This window comes from Mesocricetus auratus, unplaced genomic scaffold (assembly GCF_017639785.1).
Source record: "Mesocricetus auratus isolate SY011 unplaced genomic scaffold, BCM_Maur_2.0 Super-Scaffold_4256, whole genome shotgun sequence".
NCBI lineage: Eukaryota > Metazoa > Chordata > Mammalia > Rodentia > Cricetidae > Mesocricetus > Mesocricetus auratus.
The window spans coordinates 27,888,653-27,906,321 of record NW_024429182.1 but is presented as its reverse complement, the minus strand read 5'-3'; the positions used below and the strand labels follow the sequence as shown (position 1 = coordinate 27,906,321).

The following is a 17,669-nucleotide window of genomic DNA, read 5'->3' as shown; positions in this document are numbered from 1 at the left end:
CTAGAACTTTGGTCGCTGCTCTGAGTCTTACTAGTGGAGCCGCACAGATGAAGCCAGTACAGCTACATTGTGAATCTAGACGGTGTTGTTCACTTAACGACTGGACCTGTCAGTGTGAACACTATAGATCTAGCAACATGATTTAGGCTCCAACTAGCTTCCTTCTGTAAGCACTCAGTGCTTTCAGGCTTATTGGATTTGCTGTCAATTAGAACATGTTTCTGTTCTTCACCAGAGACAGAGCAAAGCTTGGCTTGCATACCGTACCTGTCACAGTTTTGAGACAGTTGTAAATGCAGAGCCTTTCAACTAAAAGTGTATTCTAGTTATTGATAAACTTAATAAAAAAATCGTTGTTGTACGAATGTAATTTGGGCATTTAATTAGTTATAATGTCATGTAGGGGTCTGTAAAGTACTATGATTGACAGAATACTTATCTAGCACTGGATATGTGCCAGCCACCAGAGTAAATGCTTTATATCTATTAACTCACTTAATTCCTATAACCCAATGCACTAAGTAATGTAGTCATTCTCAGATAAGGAAATGAAAGTGGTTATAATTATCTTACTAAATAGTAGGTGTCTGTCCTAGTTTTCTTTCTGTTGCTGTGATAAGCACCATGACCAGAGGCAACTTGGGGAGGAAAAGGTTTACTTCATCTTTCGGGTTACAGTCTACCATCGAGGGATGCCAAGACAGGAACTCAAGGCCAGAGCTGGAAGCAGAAGCTACAGAGAAACAAAGCTTCCCAGCTTGCTTCCAGGCTAATGTTCAGCTGCCTTTCTTAAACAGCCCCAGCCCTGCTCTCAGGGATGCTACCATGCATAGTGGGCATAGCTCTCCTACATCAATGAACAATGAAAACAATATCTCACAGACATGCCTGAGGGCCAATCTAATAGAGGCAGTCCTTCAATTGAGGGACCCTCCTCCCAGATGTGTCAAGTAGACAACCACCCAAATTATCCAGTCAGGAACTTAAACCAGGCAGTCTCAGCCCAGAGCCTGCCGTCTTACTCACGGTACCTTGTTCCTGTCAAAATAATACCTAGGCTATCACTGGTCCTTTAAAATATGATAAGTTAATGCTTTTAGCTCTACAGTGAGAAATCTTATGAAAGCACTACAGAAAGTTTCTTTTTAAAACTTTTTGTGAAGGAGAGTCTGTGTGCATGTGTGCATGTGCGTGTGTGTTGAAGTGTGCCACAGCAAGTGTGAAGGTCAGAAGACACCTTTGTGGAGTGGTTCTCTTCTGCCACCTTAATGTGGGATCTAGGGAGCAAACTCAGGCCGGCAGACTTGTATGCCTTTTACTGCCCGGGGCCATCTCATTAGCTTTCAAGAGTTACCATGGCTATGAGGTAGAAGAAATCAAAATGTTGACTGGAAGCAATATCCAACCCCTTTCTCGGGGAGACCAGGCTTCTGAGCTTGATGCATTTATATTTCAGCTATGTCATTTTGAGAGCTTAATGCCTCCTGATTTTGACATGTCTGTATATGTTCCTTTAGAAATTCTTGTTTACTATTATAGCAGCCTCAGATGGTTAATGAGATGGCTCAATGGGAAGAGGCGCTTCCACCAAATCCAAGGGCCTGATTTTAATCCCTGGTGGAAGGAGAGAACTGACTCCCTAGTATGATCTTTTGGCCCCCACAGTGAGCACTGTGCAGGCATGGCTTCCCCCAACACACACAACATGAATAAGTGAAACCTTTAAAATAAAACAGGATCACATTTAATCCCTTAAATTAGAATACAGCAAAATAGTCTGTGTATGTTTGTATAGTTCCATGAATTTTTGGTTGTGAACCTAGCCTTTAACGGCTGAGCCATCTCTCCAGCCCAGCTCCATGAATTTTAATAAAAGAATAAATCCATGGAAACACCACCTTGATCAGAATACGGATCAGTCTGACTGCTCCAAAGACCTCCCTGGTGGGACCCCTTCTTAATTATCCCCTCTCTTCTACTCCACATCTGGCCAACACTTATCTGCTCTCTGAGGTCCCTCTGTCTCTCCTGTGGTACGGGTTCTGAGGCTCTGATTTTTAGATTACCTTTTTATAGACCAGAAAACTCTGTTTGGGAGTAAAAAATCTGGAAAACCTCACTGCTAATTTTGGGGGGTGCCTTGAAATATGTTCTTTCTCAGTTCACATACAACTCCTTATCTTCCCAAGAAAAAGACAGGACAGAGTACTCACTCCACTTACCCAGAACTCTGCCCAGAATATCGTGCTTCAGTTTTAATGGACTGAATGTTTGTGGTCCCTTAATATTCCTAAATTTAATCCATAACCTTCAGTGTACTGGCATTTGGAGATAGGCCTCTGCAAGGTAATTAGGATTATATGAGATACTGAGGCCCTTGAGGAGGGATAAGTTCCCTTTCAAGTAGGAACAACCTTTCTGCTCCCTTGCCTCGTTTTCCTGTTATTTTTTTCTTCCTTCTCCTCTCCCCTCCTCTCACCTTCTCTTTTCTTCATAAAGATACAGAGGAAAATGGCCATTTGCAAATCTTCAATGGGAATCAAGTCAGCTGGCATCTTTGTATTTGGCCCTGAACTTATCTCTGAGCTGTATCTGTCAGCTGTCATTTTGAAGTGAGGCAATAGGCCACTCATCCTTTAACATTTTTCTATGGCATCTTGAGCACATTAAGACAGTTGTCAGAATATTTACAAAGAAACACATGACACAATATATCATGTCCTTGTTCCCAATTCAATTAGTACTTTTCCTTATAATTCCACCTGAACATGACTTATTAATAGATTACATTCACTTAAACACCAAGACAGGAAAAGAAAGAAAGAAACAAAGAAGGAGGGAACGTGAGAAAGAGAAAGAAAGCAGGAAGGAAAGAAAAGAATGAAAGAAAGAAGGAGGGAAAGTGAGAAAGAAAGAAAAAGAAAGCAGGAAGGAAAGGAAAGAAAAGAAAAGAAAGAAAGGAAGGAAGGAAGAAAGAAAGAAAGAAAGAAAGAAAGAAAGAAAGAAACTCTTCCCAAACTAGATTGGTAGAGATACAAATACTGTTTTGGTTGTGTGTGTGTGTGTGTGTGTGTGTGTGTGTGTGTATCTGTCTGTCTGTCTGTCTGTCTGTGTATGTGTAGAGGAAGGATGAATTTCATGTATTGCAGGTTGGCCTCCAATTTGCTATGTGGCCCAGGTGACCTTGAACTTTTAATCTCCCTGTTTCTACCTCCTGAAAGCTAAGACTACCAGCATGCCCTGGCATACCTGGTGGTGTGGATCAAACCCAGAGTTCCATGTATAACAGTCAAACACTACTATCTGAGCTATACTGCCAGCTCTATTTTCTGTTTTGTTTCTAATTTTTATGCATTTTATTTACTTATTGTGAGTGTAAGTGTGTGCAGAGGGCATATATGTACTATGACACATATATGTGCTATGGCACATAAGTGGTGGTCAAAAGACAACTTACAGGAGTCAATTCTGTCTTTCTAACATCATGATCCTTGGAACCAAACTCAGGTTGTCAGCCTTGATGGAAAGTGCCTGGACCCACTGAGCTATCTTACCTACCCTCTTTTGTTTTGAGACAGGGTCTCACCAGGTAGTCCTGCCTGATTTAGAATGTGTTACACAGATCGGACTCTCTGTGGTCCTCTGACCTCTGCAGTCCCAGTGTTAGGAATATCAGTATATGGCACCATGGCTCAAATATCCGTCCATCCATCTATACATACATACATACAATTACTATTTAATTACATATTTCGAGTGTGTGTATGTGTGTGATAGGGAAGTGCACACATGCCACATTTTGTACGTAGAGGTCAAAGGACAGCTTGTGGGAATTGGTTTTTTCCTATCATGTGGGTCCTGGTGATGAAACTTGGGTTGTCAGGCTTGGCAGCAAGTGCCTTTACCTACTGAGCCATCTTCCAGGCCTCAAATATGTATTTTGATATGTCCATTTTGATTTAATTTACCACTTGGTTGATCTTCAGTCCCTTTGATTAATTTGCTTAGTTTTTCACTGTAAATAAATGTTAAGTGAGCTAGGTCCCATTGGGGTCCATTGTTTTTACTTTCTATGTCTTTGAGAAACTTGAATCAGAGAGAAAATATAGTTAGGAGCCCATAGTCTGTTTCACTCATATATCACTCATTGAAATAAAATAAATGAGGGTAGTCTTGAATACTTATAGTTGACATGAAGGACCACAAAGAAATTTGCTTATCTTCTACAGAGAATAGTTTGTAATGAATTTATTATCTGGTAATGTTTGTCACAGGCTGGCCTAAAATTCACTTTTCAGCCAAGGATGAACATGAACTACTGTCTCTGACTCCCCAAGTACTGGGCTTACATACACCACCATGTCTGGTTCACAACATAAGCAATTCTTGACCATGGTGAACCAGCAAGAAAGATAGTGAAATTATACTGGAGGCACCTTTTACTGGCATGTACAAGACCCAGGGTTCAATCCACAGCACAATGACAACATAATATAACCTCCTAACTGGAGCAGAATTATGAAGCTGTGCTAGAACCTGCCTGTTGAACCTAATCTCAAGTGGAATGAAGACTCTAGAACAGATCAGTGAGCTTTGACACTTTCCTGTGTTGTATTCGCTGCTGTCTATCAGGTAGACAATTTTTTTTTTTTTTTTTGGTTTTTCGAGACAGGGTTTCTCTATATTGTTTTGGAGGCTGTCCTGGAACTAGCTCTGTAGTCCAGGCTGGCCTCGAACTCACAGAGATCCGCCTGCCTCTGCCTCCTGAGTGCTGGGATTAAAGGCGTGCGCCACCAACGCCCGGCTCCAGGTAGTCAATTTTTTGCCCAACTACCCTTTTCATTCTCTATGCTTCATTCTTTTCTCTTCTTCAAAGATTTTCCAAGTGTGAACTGCGATCATTCGACACAATGGAATTTGAGGAAGCTGCTGATCTTCAAGGCTAATGTCTTTCTTTATCTGTTCTTTCCTGGAGACCATACTTCCTTTCTTGCTCTGTAATGTCCCTCCAGGTCATACTTCACCTTTGCCACTATTGCCCAGGGAACACAAATTAACTGCTGACTCACTTGGAAACAGAAAGGTTATTGCTGATCCCAGCTGTACACTGAGAACACAAGTTAAGGTAGGGTTTTCCGTGTTAAGTTTTATTACGACTTTGCATTGTTGCAAGCTAATTGGGACAAATGTTAAACCCATGGCTTATCCGCTTCCATATTACAGGTTTTCTTTTATTTTTTTAAGACAGGGTATCAGTGTATCACAGTCAGTCTGGCTTCACGCTTGGGGTGATCCTCCTGCTCCACTGTCCCCCCAAACTGGGATTTTAGACATATACCTCCATACTCAGCTTCATCTAAGGGGAAATTATAGAAGTAGAAAATAACTCCATCAATACATTAGACTGAAAGAGAAAACTTGGACTCTTGAATAAAAATAGGCCTCCATATCCCAGAGAACCTTGCTTAATTTCACTGCAGCAGTGAGAAGAAGCTATAAAATTTGGTTTCTAATTAATAAATGCATGTGTCCCCTTCCCCACCTCAGGAAAAAAGAATATCAGCTAAGCCTGGCAATTGACGATTCCTTTAGGAAACAAGAGATGGAAATAGTAATTAAGAAAACATCCCACACTGATTGTTCGGAGGAAAGATAATATAACATGTCTTGATTGTGCAGAGAGACATAGGGATGGCTTTATTTCAGACAATATTTATCCACCTGACAAGTTATATTTATATGTTTAAGTCTTATATTTGAAAAGTATATAGTGTTTCTGTTGGGTGGTGGTGGCACACACCTTTAATCCAATCACTCAAGAGGCTGGGAGGTAGAGGCAGGCAGATCTCTGTGAGTTTGAGGCTAGCTTGGTCTACAGAGTGAGTTCCAGGACAGCTGCAGCTACATAGAGACCCTGTCTCAAAAACAAACAAACAAACAAACAAACAAACAAACTGATCTGAGCATTGATCTGACATGTAAAAACTGGTAGGCATTAGGAAACATATGTACAGACATTTACACAATTCATGTTTTCATTAGGAAACAGGTAGAGATGCAAACAGCTTCATTGAAGTGAAAATTAGAAATTAGTAACTGGAGACTGGAGAGATGGCTCAGTAGTTAAGAGCACTGGCTGCTCTTGCAGAGGACCAAGGTTCATTCCCAGCACCCACATGGTGGTTCACAACCACTGTAACTCCAATTCCAGGGGATCTGATGCCCTTTTCTGACCTCCACAAGCACCAGGCAAACAGATATGTGCAGACAAAACATTCATACTCACATAAAATAAATAAATAAAAATATTTTAAAAATTACTAATTGTTATAAACTAGACAATGAGAATGAAGTTTTGATTCTAAATGTCACTGTACCTTCTGAATGAGGCTGGTTGTTGGGGAGCCCACGCTGCTTTGCTTTTCGTACACTTCAGCTGGGACTAGCATCCTTCTAGTTTGTGGGAGACATATGCCAGGAACTAGCTAGTCCATAAGGGAGGTAACATTTGAAGCTGACTCTCATTTAGAACTTTGAGTAAGTGGGAATAGGCTGTGGGCATTCTTGCTCATGTCACAATGTTGGACATTATTGTGACTTAAGAGAAGGCTTCAGCATGTGAATGTGATTGGACCATCCTTGAAATACCAACATAGGATTCCAGAGGCAAAAGCAGCTCACTTAAGCTCCTAACTGAGACACAGGTATGCTGTAAAACTATTTTAGTAAAAGACACAAAACTATCTTCAAAGCTGGGCAGTAGTGCACTCACCTTTAATCCCAGCACTCAGGAGGCAGAGGCAGGCAGATCTCTGTGAGTTCAAGGCCAGCCTGGTCTACAGAGGGAGTACCAGGACAGCCAGGACTACACAGAGAAACCCTGTCTCAAAAACAACAAACAAACAAAATCCAAAAACCAAACAAAAATTATCCTCAAGATTATTTTATTCTGACAGCTTAATTCATATTCTTATTTCTCATCACCTGTCATATATTTGTTGATAGTAATTCATCATTCAGTAAGTACTGAAGTAGCTTACAAATATCAAACCAAGGTGTTAGGGTGGCAGCAAAGAGTGACATATTCTATGATGTGCAAGATTTGTATCTCCATCTCCCCTTCTCTTCATCCTTCCCTCCCTCTCTTCCTACTATTATTACCCTACTTTAAGATGAGAATGCTGGAACACAGAGAGATTAAATAACTGTCAAATCTCTCACAATTGGCAAGTGGTACTGCAAAATCCCAAAGCAAACTCTGGCTCCAGAAATGGTGTTTTTAAACCTTCAGCTAATTAGACCCCCAAGGAGCTTTCAGTCTGAGTGAGACTGTGGGGAAAGTTGTCCTGGTTAGTTTTATGTCAACCCAACATAAGCTAGAGTCATTTGGGAAGAGGAAACCGGAGCTGAGAAAATGGCACCCATTGAACTGGCCTGTGGGCAAGCGTGCATGGCGTTTTCTTGATTGATGGTTGATGTGGGAAGGCCCAGCTCACTGAAGGTGGTGTCACCCATGTGCTGGTGGTCCCAGGTGCTACCAGAAAGTGGGCTGAGCAGGCCGTGAAGAGCAAGTCAGTAAGCAGCACCCCTCCATGGTCTGTTCTTCAGTTTCTACCTTCATGTTCCTTCGTTCTTGCCTTGACTTCCCTTCATTATGGAATGTGACTGGACATCATGTAAGCTGAAGCTCTTTCCTTTTTGAGTTGCTTTTGGTCATTGTGTTTACCTCAGCAATAGAAACCCTAAGAGAAATGGTAAACAAAGAAGCAAAATATGACGGTAAGCCAATGCCAAGAGTATCTGCCTTCAAATGCTGATATATTCACACTGGAGTTTTAGACACAAGAATAAAACGGATGTTGCTAGTGATCAGCATGTTAAGTCAAATAAGCCAGACTCAACAGTCAAATAACGTTATCTCTCATATTTAATGACTCTGGATTAGAAAATTTAGAAAGACAAGCAGGTAAAATGGTGTTAGGATGTTATGGCTTAAATGTGAACTATCTCCACAGGCTCATGTTTTGATCCTTAGTTCCCAGTCTGTGGCACTGTTTTGAAGGTGGTGGAGCCTTTAGGCAAAGGGGCTCTTCGGGTGGAAGTGGGTCCCTAGAGGCCGTCGTTTGGAGGCTGTATCCAGGCTAGTCCTCTGGTTCCTGTCCACCGCCCTGTGAGGAATCTCTACTACATGCCCCCACTGCCAGAAACTCCTTTGTGTTTTCCCTACTTTGATGAACTAAAACTGCCCAAGTAAGTCTTGTCTCCCTCAAGTTGTTTCTCTCAGGCAATGCAGAAGTTTCTGGTACAAACGGGAAGCAGGCAAGGAGAGAAGAGAGGATGATGGGAGTATATGAATATAATCAAAGTATTCATTATATACATATATGAAAATGTCATAATAAAACTAGTTTATGGGCTCAAAAACACTTCTGCCAAGTCTGATGATCTGAGTTCGAGCCCTGGAACGCACAATGGTAGGAAAAACTGACTCTCAAACACTGTGGGCCCCCCTCCCCCGCCACACATATAAAAATTTGTTTTTTGTTTTTTGAGACAGGATTTCTCTGTATTGTTTTGGAGGCTGTCCTGGAACTCGCTCTGTAGACCAGGCTGGCCTCAAACTCACAGAGATCTGCCTGCCTCTGCCTCCCAAGTGCTAGGATTAAAGGCGTGTGCCACTAACGCCCGGCCACAAATTTCAAAATCTTTTGTACAATAAACACACTAGCCAAAAAATAGTTAACTAACTCAAGCATGCCTAGAAAGGACTAGAGAGGTGGTTCAGTTGGTAAGAAAAGTGCTTGCTGCTCTCCAAGAGGACCCAGCTTCAGTCCCAGCACCCACATGGTAGTTCACAACTGTCTGTAATTCCAGTTCCAGGGATCTGATACCACCTTGTCTGGTAAGCCCACCCCTTCCTTGCTGCCATGAGCCAGGACTCTACTCGTATGGAGATTGTGGTCTCTCATGTTTTTTGGACCGGTGGAAAATCCCAGTATTGGGTGACCATACTCCTGAAGTTCTGCCTTTTGTATGTGATCCTCTCTTAGTCTCTGGGACGCTGGAGATTATAGACTTCGGATCTTCTCTGCCCCTGTCATGGAAGCTGTGCCCCCCTATATCAAACCTTGTGTCTTGTTTTTGGTACCCTACATTTTACCAGTGGTCCATGGTTGGGAATGCGGCCTCTATTCTTTTTCACTTGTCTTGCTTTTCTCTCCCCTGCATGCTAAAACTCCTGCTGGCCAGAGATGTCCTGCCACTTCCCATCATGGTTTGGTTCAGATGCCAGCAGCTCAACGTGAGCTGGCATGGGTCAGCGTCTGCAGGGGACGCTCTGAGATTTTTTTATTTTTCATTTTTCCCCCCACGAATGAGATTTTTGGGTTTTGTATATTTGTTTCTCAGACCCACGAGGGGTCTCTTGGGGTTTGTACCCTAGCACTGTCTGTACATCCTTTTCTCAGACCTATGGTGGTTTTTTTTTTGGATGCATACACTACTACTGGATCTGTTTCTCAGACCTACAGTAGTCTTTTTTGGATGCGTAGACTGATGCATTCATTTCTCAGACCTACTATGGTCACACATCTTTCTGCCTTACTTGTGGAGAAAAAAGGCCACTTCAGCTGGCAGACTGAAATGTGCTTATGGGAGCCACCATCTTGGCCATGCAGCCTACCTTGGGAATGTGTTTATGGACTCAGCCATCTTGACCACGTGACCTAGCTGTAGGCATGCCTACTCAGTTTATCCAGCTTCTGCCGACAAACCCTACTGATAGACACAATTCATTTATTTATTTTTGCCTTTTATTTTTGTTTACTTTTTGCCATTTGTCTCTAATTTCTTCTTTCACTGGCCCTGTTGTGCATGGCTTGTTTATGGAATACTGTGCCTTTCCAGGGCCCCCTGTTCTATCTGCAGCAGATCTACTTTTGTGTCATTGGCAGTTTAAGTCTACTGTCTCTTTAAATCTATTTTCTACCATGTGTGAATCAGAGAATACACTCTGGTTCCCCCTTTTACTCTTTTCTTTTTTTTTCAAGACAGGGTTTCTCTGTAGCTTTGGAGGCTGTCTTGGAGCTAGCTTTTGTAGACCAGATTGGTCTCGAACTCACAGAAATCCACCTGCCTCTGCCTCCCGAGTGCTGGGATTAAAGGCATGTGCCACCAACGCCTGCTCTCCCTTTTACTTTTATCTGGATGTGTCTGCTTGTCTCTGTACATGTGATTTAAATTTAACTTTATATTTAAAAATGTAACCTAACTCTATGCAACTTAAATTTAAGTGTGCCAAGTCACAAATATTTCTAAATTGTTATATATCTTTAAATGACAGCAAACATTTAAAGTTATAAGGGTATATTTCAAATTAACAAAATATTTATACCACCCAGTCCTTCCTGTAAGCTGTTCACAAAGGTAAAGCTTCTATTACAAAAGGGGATTTTTCTCTAGCCACCTATGTGCCTAAGCAAGTCATTAAAGACAAATTTTATCTGCTGAGATATACTAAACAGACAGACAGCCCTCAAATGCTGAGAGATCTAGAGGACATGGCATTTAAATGTTTTATTAAAAAGCTTTTTAGCCGGGCAGTGGTGGCGCATGCCTTTAATCCCAGCACTCGGGAGGCAGAGGCAGGCGGATCTCTGTGAGTTCGGGGCCAGGCTGGACCGATAGCCTCCAAAGCAATACAGAGAAACCCTGTCTCGTAAAAACCAAAAAAAAAAAAAAAAAGCTTTTTATAACAGAGAGACAGGCCAGCTGCTGGCCCCACCCATTTCCTCCGAGAAGACTGTGGACACTGAAGAAACTCCACCCACAAAAGTGGCAAAGCTGGCCACCGAACATCGCTGCCTTTCACCTCAACTGCTGCAAAGGACTCTTCAGACCATGGACAAGAGGACAGTGGAATCGACTTTTCTCCATGTTGCTTGGGCCAACAGTAGGGAAGTCTTCCTAAAGAACCTAATCCACAGGTCTCACTCTATCAGCAAAAGGCAGGTGTCCTTAAAGTCATTACCCTCAACAACTATAGAGGAACTTGGGAGTGGCTGTCCATGCAGTCAGCTAGGAAGTCTCTCTCATTCTCTAATCATTAACTCAGGTAAAATCTTATCCTTCTCAAGAACTCTGATGCTTTTGACAACTGGTAGCTTTGCCAGCTAAAACAACAGCCAAAGCTCTGTCACAAAACAGATTTCAGGAACAGGTATTTTAAGGTTTATCTATATAAGATGGCAATGTAAGGTGTATAAATTAAAGTTATGAAGGTCTGCGGATAAAAAGGTTTAAGTGATGACAAATAAAGTGAGTTGAAACATTAAAAAGAATGAAGTATGTTCCAGATTTATCTCTTTCATTATGCTACTGTTCATAGTATCAATATTAAGTTCTGATAAACTACTAATCCAACTCCAACAGAGTACTGAACAACATGTACCACTATACGAGACCTGCAAAGTCAAAATTAAGATACTTTTCATTATGCTAAAAAATATCTGTCAGTTTTTTTTGTTTTGTTTTTTTTTTTTTGGTTTTTCGAGACAGGGTTTCTCTGTGGCTTTGGAGGCTGTCCTGGAACTCACTTTGTAGACCAGGCTGGCCTCGAACTCACAGAGATCCACCTGCCTCTGCCTCCCGAGTGCTGGGATTAAAGGCATGAGCCACCAACGCCCGGCTTTATCTGTCAGTTTTAAAAGTATTAATGCTTTCCAGCCAAGTCACTTCTAACGTAAATATGCTGCTAATGTGTCTAATACTTATGTTTTCACAAACTCAAAGGATTCTTATAAGTTCCAGGGAGCTGAATTGGACCCACCCAAACAGTTCTAAAAGGCACCAGAAAGTTCCATACAGCTTGGACTGCGATGGAGCAATCAGCTACCCTAGGATGTGGCAACACCCCAGCTTTCTTAGGTCCCTCAAATATGGTTAATGCCCCCCAGGTCAGCAGGAAGCCGTCTTGAGAACTCCAATGCCCTTATTGCCTAACTTGCCACGTCTAACACTCCACCTTTTTATTTTATTTTATTTATTTATTTTTGGCTAGGCAAACACAAGCAGGTTGTTTATTTGTTAATCTATAAACTTTTACATTAAAAAATCCTTTAGTATCCACATAATTCAACCAATTCTTAATTGAAGAGGTGTCTTGGTGTCCTAGAAAAATCCAAGAATTGGGAAGAACCAAGGGTTACTTCATAGATCTTGTTGATGTCCCAATTTACTTATCCAAGGGCCTCAGGAGTTCCTCGTGTGAAAAACCAAATGACTGAATGAGTTCTCCAGCATTCATGTGGCTCTCAACACGGCATCTTCCTAAGTCAGTTTCCATAACTTATAGCAGAACAGGAGTTAGTTAGATAGGTTATGACCACAATTTTGAGGTCGTTCAAAGAGTTGTGTTTCATAATTTGACAAAAGCCCACCACTTTCAGGCAGCACAGTTTTTTTCCATAATGGAGTAAGCCGGACTACCAGTAAGCTGGTCAAGGGTGACAAACTTCACCAGAATGCTAGGATAGCACCATGCCACCAATAAGAGAGGTTAAACACAAATCCGGCCTTGCAGTTCGAGCCTGCTTAAGGTGAAGCCAGGGAGCTGTAAGGCTAGGAGTAACCGAGGTGGATATGATGGGGTCACCCCTGAAGCTGAGCCCTCCAAATGTCCTAGGAGCCCCAACTCCAAAGCGCAGGCCCCAGACCCAGACACCACCTCCTCAAGAACTCAAGCTGTTCCTGCGTCCCACAGAGCCTGGCCAAGAGCAGGAGGTAAAGGCTGACCCCTCAGGAGACAGTCTCAGAGGGGCCCCGGCCTTGACCGCCACAAACACCCCACCTTTTAATAAGAGGTGAGATTGTTGGAACTCCGGCATTATGCTGACCCCGCCCCCTGACAGCAGGCGGGGCACACACAGCCATTGCTACTTCCTCTTCCTCCTCCTCCTCCTCCTCCTTCTTCTTCTTCTCCTGATAGCATTTTGCTTGGCAGTTGTGAGCTTCCCATTGTGGGTGCTGGGGATCGAACTCCGGTCCTCTGGAAATGTATGTGCTCTTAACCTTTAAGCTGTCTCTCTGGCCCCTCTACTTTTTCCCTATTTCAAATAACGTACATAAACATCCTTACGCAGTGTGTATTTTTGCACACGTATGAAAGTTTGGCTGGAATGTGCACCGAACTTTTTTGTAGCTTACCCCACAAAATCTTTTGCTTTCAAACAAAACACATTTCTAGCACATTTTAGAGTTGGAATTAAATTCTCTGAGTAGTTACAAAGAATGTAATTTATTCATTAACATTTAAAGTTTTTGTTTGTTGTTTTTAGAATTGTGTGTCTTCTTGTGGGTTTGTGTATTTGATCTCGGGTGCCTGTGGAGGCTAGAGGTTTTGTAGGCTGGAGTTATAGGCAGTTGTGAGCTGCCCACATACCTTCAGGGAACCCGTCAGATCCTCTGAAAAAGACCTATGTACTCATAAGCACTGAGCAAACTCTCTAGCTTCAACAATAACATTTAGAAGTAGCATTTTCTACCCCTTGAGGCAATGTCTCTTGTAGCCCCTGGCCTTGAAGTGCCTGTGTAGCTGAGGATGACCTTGAACTCTTAATTCTCCTTCTGGGATTACAGGTGTATACTACCATGCCTAGAACAAGTGTAATTGTTAAATGTACCCAATGGGATGTGACTATCACATTGATCTGATACTCACCATTGTCCTCCAAAGAGAGACCTTTCCTTAAAAGCCCTCAACCTGGGCTGGAGAGATGGCTCAGAGGTTAAGAGCACTTGTCCTGAGTTCAATTCCAAGCAATCGCATGGCAGCTTACAACCATCTACAATAAGATCTGATGCCCTCTTCTGGAATGCAGGCATGTATGCAGACAGAATACTACATACATAAATAGATCTTAAAAATCAAAACCTAAACTAAAACAAATTGTTAAATGTCTTTAACCACAATGTTCCCATATGTTAAAAATTCTGAATTACTTTATTATTATTTTAACATCTAATTGATAGATTGTAACTTTTAAATGTTGGTTATTATTATTGTTAGCTTTTTGAGATAGGTTCTTGCTATGTAACCCTGGCTGGTCTGGAATTCACTTTGCAAAACAAGCTACCTCAAACTGTCAGGTGGGTGCTGTCGCCTGTCTCTGTCTCCACATTATAGGTGTTACCACACCTGGCTGGCAATGTTGGTGATCAGTAGAGCTTTAAAAATTGGTTATATGTCATATGTGAACCTTATGTATTTCTATAAGGAGACAAGGCTGACACCATGTCACCTATCCTTAGCATTCTTATTTTTTTTAATTTTTTATTATTTTTATTTTATGTGCATTGGTGTTTTGTCTGCATATATGTCTGTGTGAGGGTGTCACATCCCTGGATTTGGAGTTACAGACAGTTGTGAGCTGCCAGGTGGGTGCTGGAAATTGAGCCTGGATCCTTCAGAAGAATAGTCAGTGTTCTTAACTACTGAGCCATCTCTCCAGAACCTTTTTGGGTTTTTGTTTTCTTTTTTTTTGAGACAGGGTCTCACTTGACTGGCCTGGAACTTGCACTATAGACCAGGCTGGTCTCAAACTCTTACAGATCCTTGTCGAGTGCTGGGATTAAGAGTGTATGCCACCACTGCCTGGCTACTTTTATTTTATAAACCCTGGGTAGCAGTATTCAAAAATGTAAGTGGATGGTAAGTGGAAGGAATTGCTTTGCTATGTTACTCATTTACTTTAAAATTTTCCAAATTACATTCTATACATCACTTGATGTTTTTAGTTTCAATGATTTATCAATGGACAATTTGAATAGACTCTTCTTCAGTTTAACAGGAAAAAATTGCTTTCAAAAGAGTTTATAGCTGGGCGTTGGTGGCGCATGCCTTTAATCCCAGCACTTGGGAGGCAGAGGCAGGCAGATCTCTGTGAGTTCGAGGCCAGCCTGGTCTACAGAGTGAGTTCCAGGACAGCCTCCAAAACAATACAGAAAAACCCTGTCTCGAAAAACCAAAAAAAAAAAAAAAAAAAAAAAGCGTTTATTAGTGCCGGGCATTGGTGGCACACGCCTTTAATCCCAGCACTCGGAGGCAGAGGCAGGCAGATCTCTGTGAGTTCAAGGCCAGCCTGGTCTACAAGAGCTAGTTCCAGGACAGCCTCCAAAAAGCCACAGAGAAACCCTGTCTCAAAAAACAAAAAAAACAAAAAAACAACAAAAAACACAACAACAAAAAACAAAACAAACAAACAAAAAAACACAAAAAAACCAAAACCAAAACAAAAAAAAAAGAGAGAGAGAGTTTATGAGTAAAAATCATTCAGCTCCTCACTACCAATTTCATTAGTTTGGATTGTCTCCTTAGTTCCTTGTAGGTTTTGCACTCCTCTCTCAGCACCTATGAGAGTTTGCCTCTGGGACCACTCTCCCATTCCAGAGTACATGTGTGCTCAAGACCCTTATATATAATGGCAATGAATTTACATATAACCTGTATTTAGACCTTCACATAAACCATCTATAGATTACCTGTAACACCTAATACAATGTAAATGCTATGTAGACAGTTGTCATACTTGCTCTAGAGAATAACATCCAGAAACTGTCTATACATATTCAGAATAGAGGTTACTTTTTCCTGTGTATCTTCGATTCATGTTTTGGACGAATCTGCAGATGCAGAACCCAAGTGTACAGAAGCTCATTGTATCCCCATTCCGATGCCTTTTCTATTTAAATGGGTGAGCCTGCTGCTGTGAAAGAGGAGATCAGGGCACAGAGCTAGGAAAACCACTAGGCTGGTCTTTAGGAAGACAAGATTTAGGAGGGAGTACCCATGACAGTTGAGGATCTGGAATCCATGCCCATAACAATAGAGCAGCGTTTCTTACTGCCCGTGTTCCTGCTCAGAACTGCTAGTGCTGGTGCCCCTGAGGTGTGCAGAAGCACATTCCTGAAGGCACTGTCATACTTCTCGAGGCCTGGGAACTGTTGCTTTGGAAATTGGTATGTTTAAGGTGTATGTATCTTTAATTTATTGTTACTTTATATGAATGGCTGTTTTGCTTGAATATGTGCCATATGTGCCCGTGGAGGCCAGAAGAGGGCACTGGATACCCCGGGCTGGAGTTACAGATGGTTGTGAGCTGCCATGATCTTGCAGCATGGGTGTGGGGAATTGAAGGCAGATACTTCAGAAGAGCAACGAGCCCTCTTAATGGCTCAGCCATCTCTCCAGCACCCACATCTTTACATTTTGAGCAATTCTGTCACTACTTTATTTAGATAACTGGTGACTGGTGAGGGAGCAGCCCTCCAGAGTTCTGTGAGCCATTTAATTTATTTCTAAAATTTGGTTTGTGACAATTTCTGTAAGTATTTCTACTCGTGAATTCCACTTTTTTTCTTTGAAGTTGTCCTCTACATAAGGGGTAGAGATGGCACTGTAATTCACTTACACCCTGTGCTCTGAAGCTCAAATGATTTTTTTTTTCGAGACAGGGTTTCTCTGTGGCTTTGGAGGCTGTCCTGGAACTCGCTTGGTAGTCCAGGCTGGTCTCGAACTCACAGAGATCCGCCTGCCTCTGCCTCCCGAGTGCTGGGATTAAAGGCGTGCACCACCAACGCCCTGCTGCTCAAATGCTTTAAAGTCATCCTTTGTCCTTGTAAACTGCAAAGCAAATAGATGTTTGGAACAAGAAGGTTATTAGAAATACTCTTCAGTGGAGGTGCCAACACTGGGGAGGCAGAGGCATGTGAATTTCTGTGACCTTGAGGCCAGACTGGTCTATAGAGTGAGTTCCAGGACAGCCAGGGCTACACAGAGAAACCCTGTCTTGAAGAAAAGAAAGGAAAAAAAAAAGCGCCGGGCGTTGGTGGTGCACGCCTTTAATCCCAGCACTCGGGAGGCAGAGGCAGGCGGATCTATGTAAGTTCGAGACCAGCCTGGACTACCAAGCGAGTTCCAGGACAGCCTCCAAAGCCACAGAGAAACCCTGTCTCGAAAAAAAACAAAAAATAAAAATAAAAAATAAAAAACAATAAAGAAGCATTCTGTATTCTTGGAGAACTAGCATCAAGATTTCTTTGCCTAATTTATAATATAGACTCAAGCCAAGGATTCTATCAAAGGAAACTGGCGTTGAAGAAAAAAAAAGTTCTCCACAAACTGAAGATAGTTGAAAAGTACATTTTAAAAGTAACATATAAAATAAATGTATGTAATTTTTTTCAAAATTAATATAATGGCTTTTGTAAGGCAAGAGAGTTTAATTTAGACTAAGTTCTTAATTAAAACAAAAAAGACATACAGTTTAACTGGATATGGTGGTCTATACCTGTAATCCAGGCTCATAAGAAGGAGGACCGTGAAACCAAAGCCTGGGTTACATATCAGGACTCTATCACAGGGTTGAAGAGATGGTTCAGTGGATATGAGTACTCCTTCTTGCAGAAGACCCAGGTTCAATACCCAACATCTACATGGTGGCTCACAATCATTTACGACAATGTGGTGCCTAGATATATATAGGGGCAAAATACTCATATTCAAAAAATAAATCTGGCTGGGCGTTGGTGGCGCACGCCTTTAATCCCAGCACTCGGGAGGCAGAGGCAGGCGGATCTCTGTGAGTTTGAGGCCAGCCTGGTCTACAAAGTGA

General features: G+C 42.0%; 1 protein-coding gene across 1 annotated transcript in view; it reads right to left on the bottom strand.

The window, feature by feature from the left end:
• Positions 1–6,515, bottom strand: part of Atad1 (ATPase family AAA domain containing 1) — a 63,180-nt gene extending 56,665 nt beyond the window's left edge. Inside the window, exon 1 of the mRNA XM_040745478.1 lies at positions 6,378–6,515. The gene's annotated coding sequence lies outside the window, so the exon portion shown is untranslated. The remainder of the gene's footprint in view (positions 1–6,377) is intronic.
• Between the last annotated feature and the right edge of the window lie 11,154 nt (positions 6,516–17,669).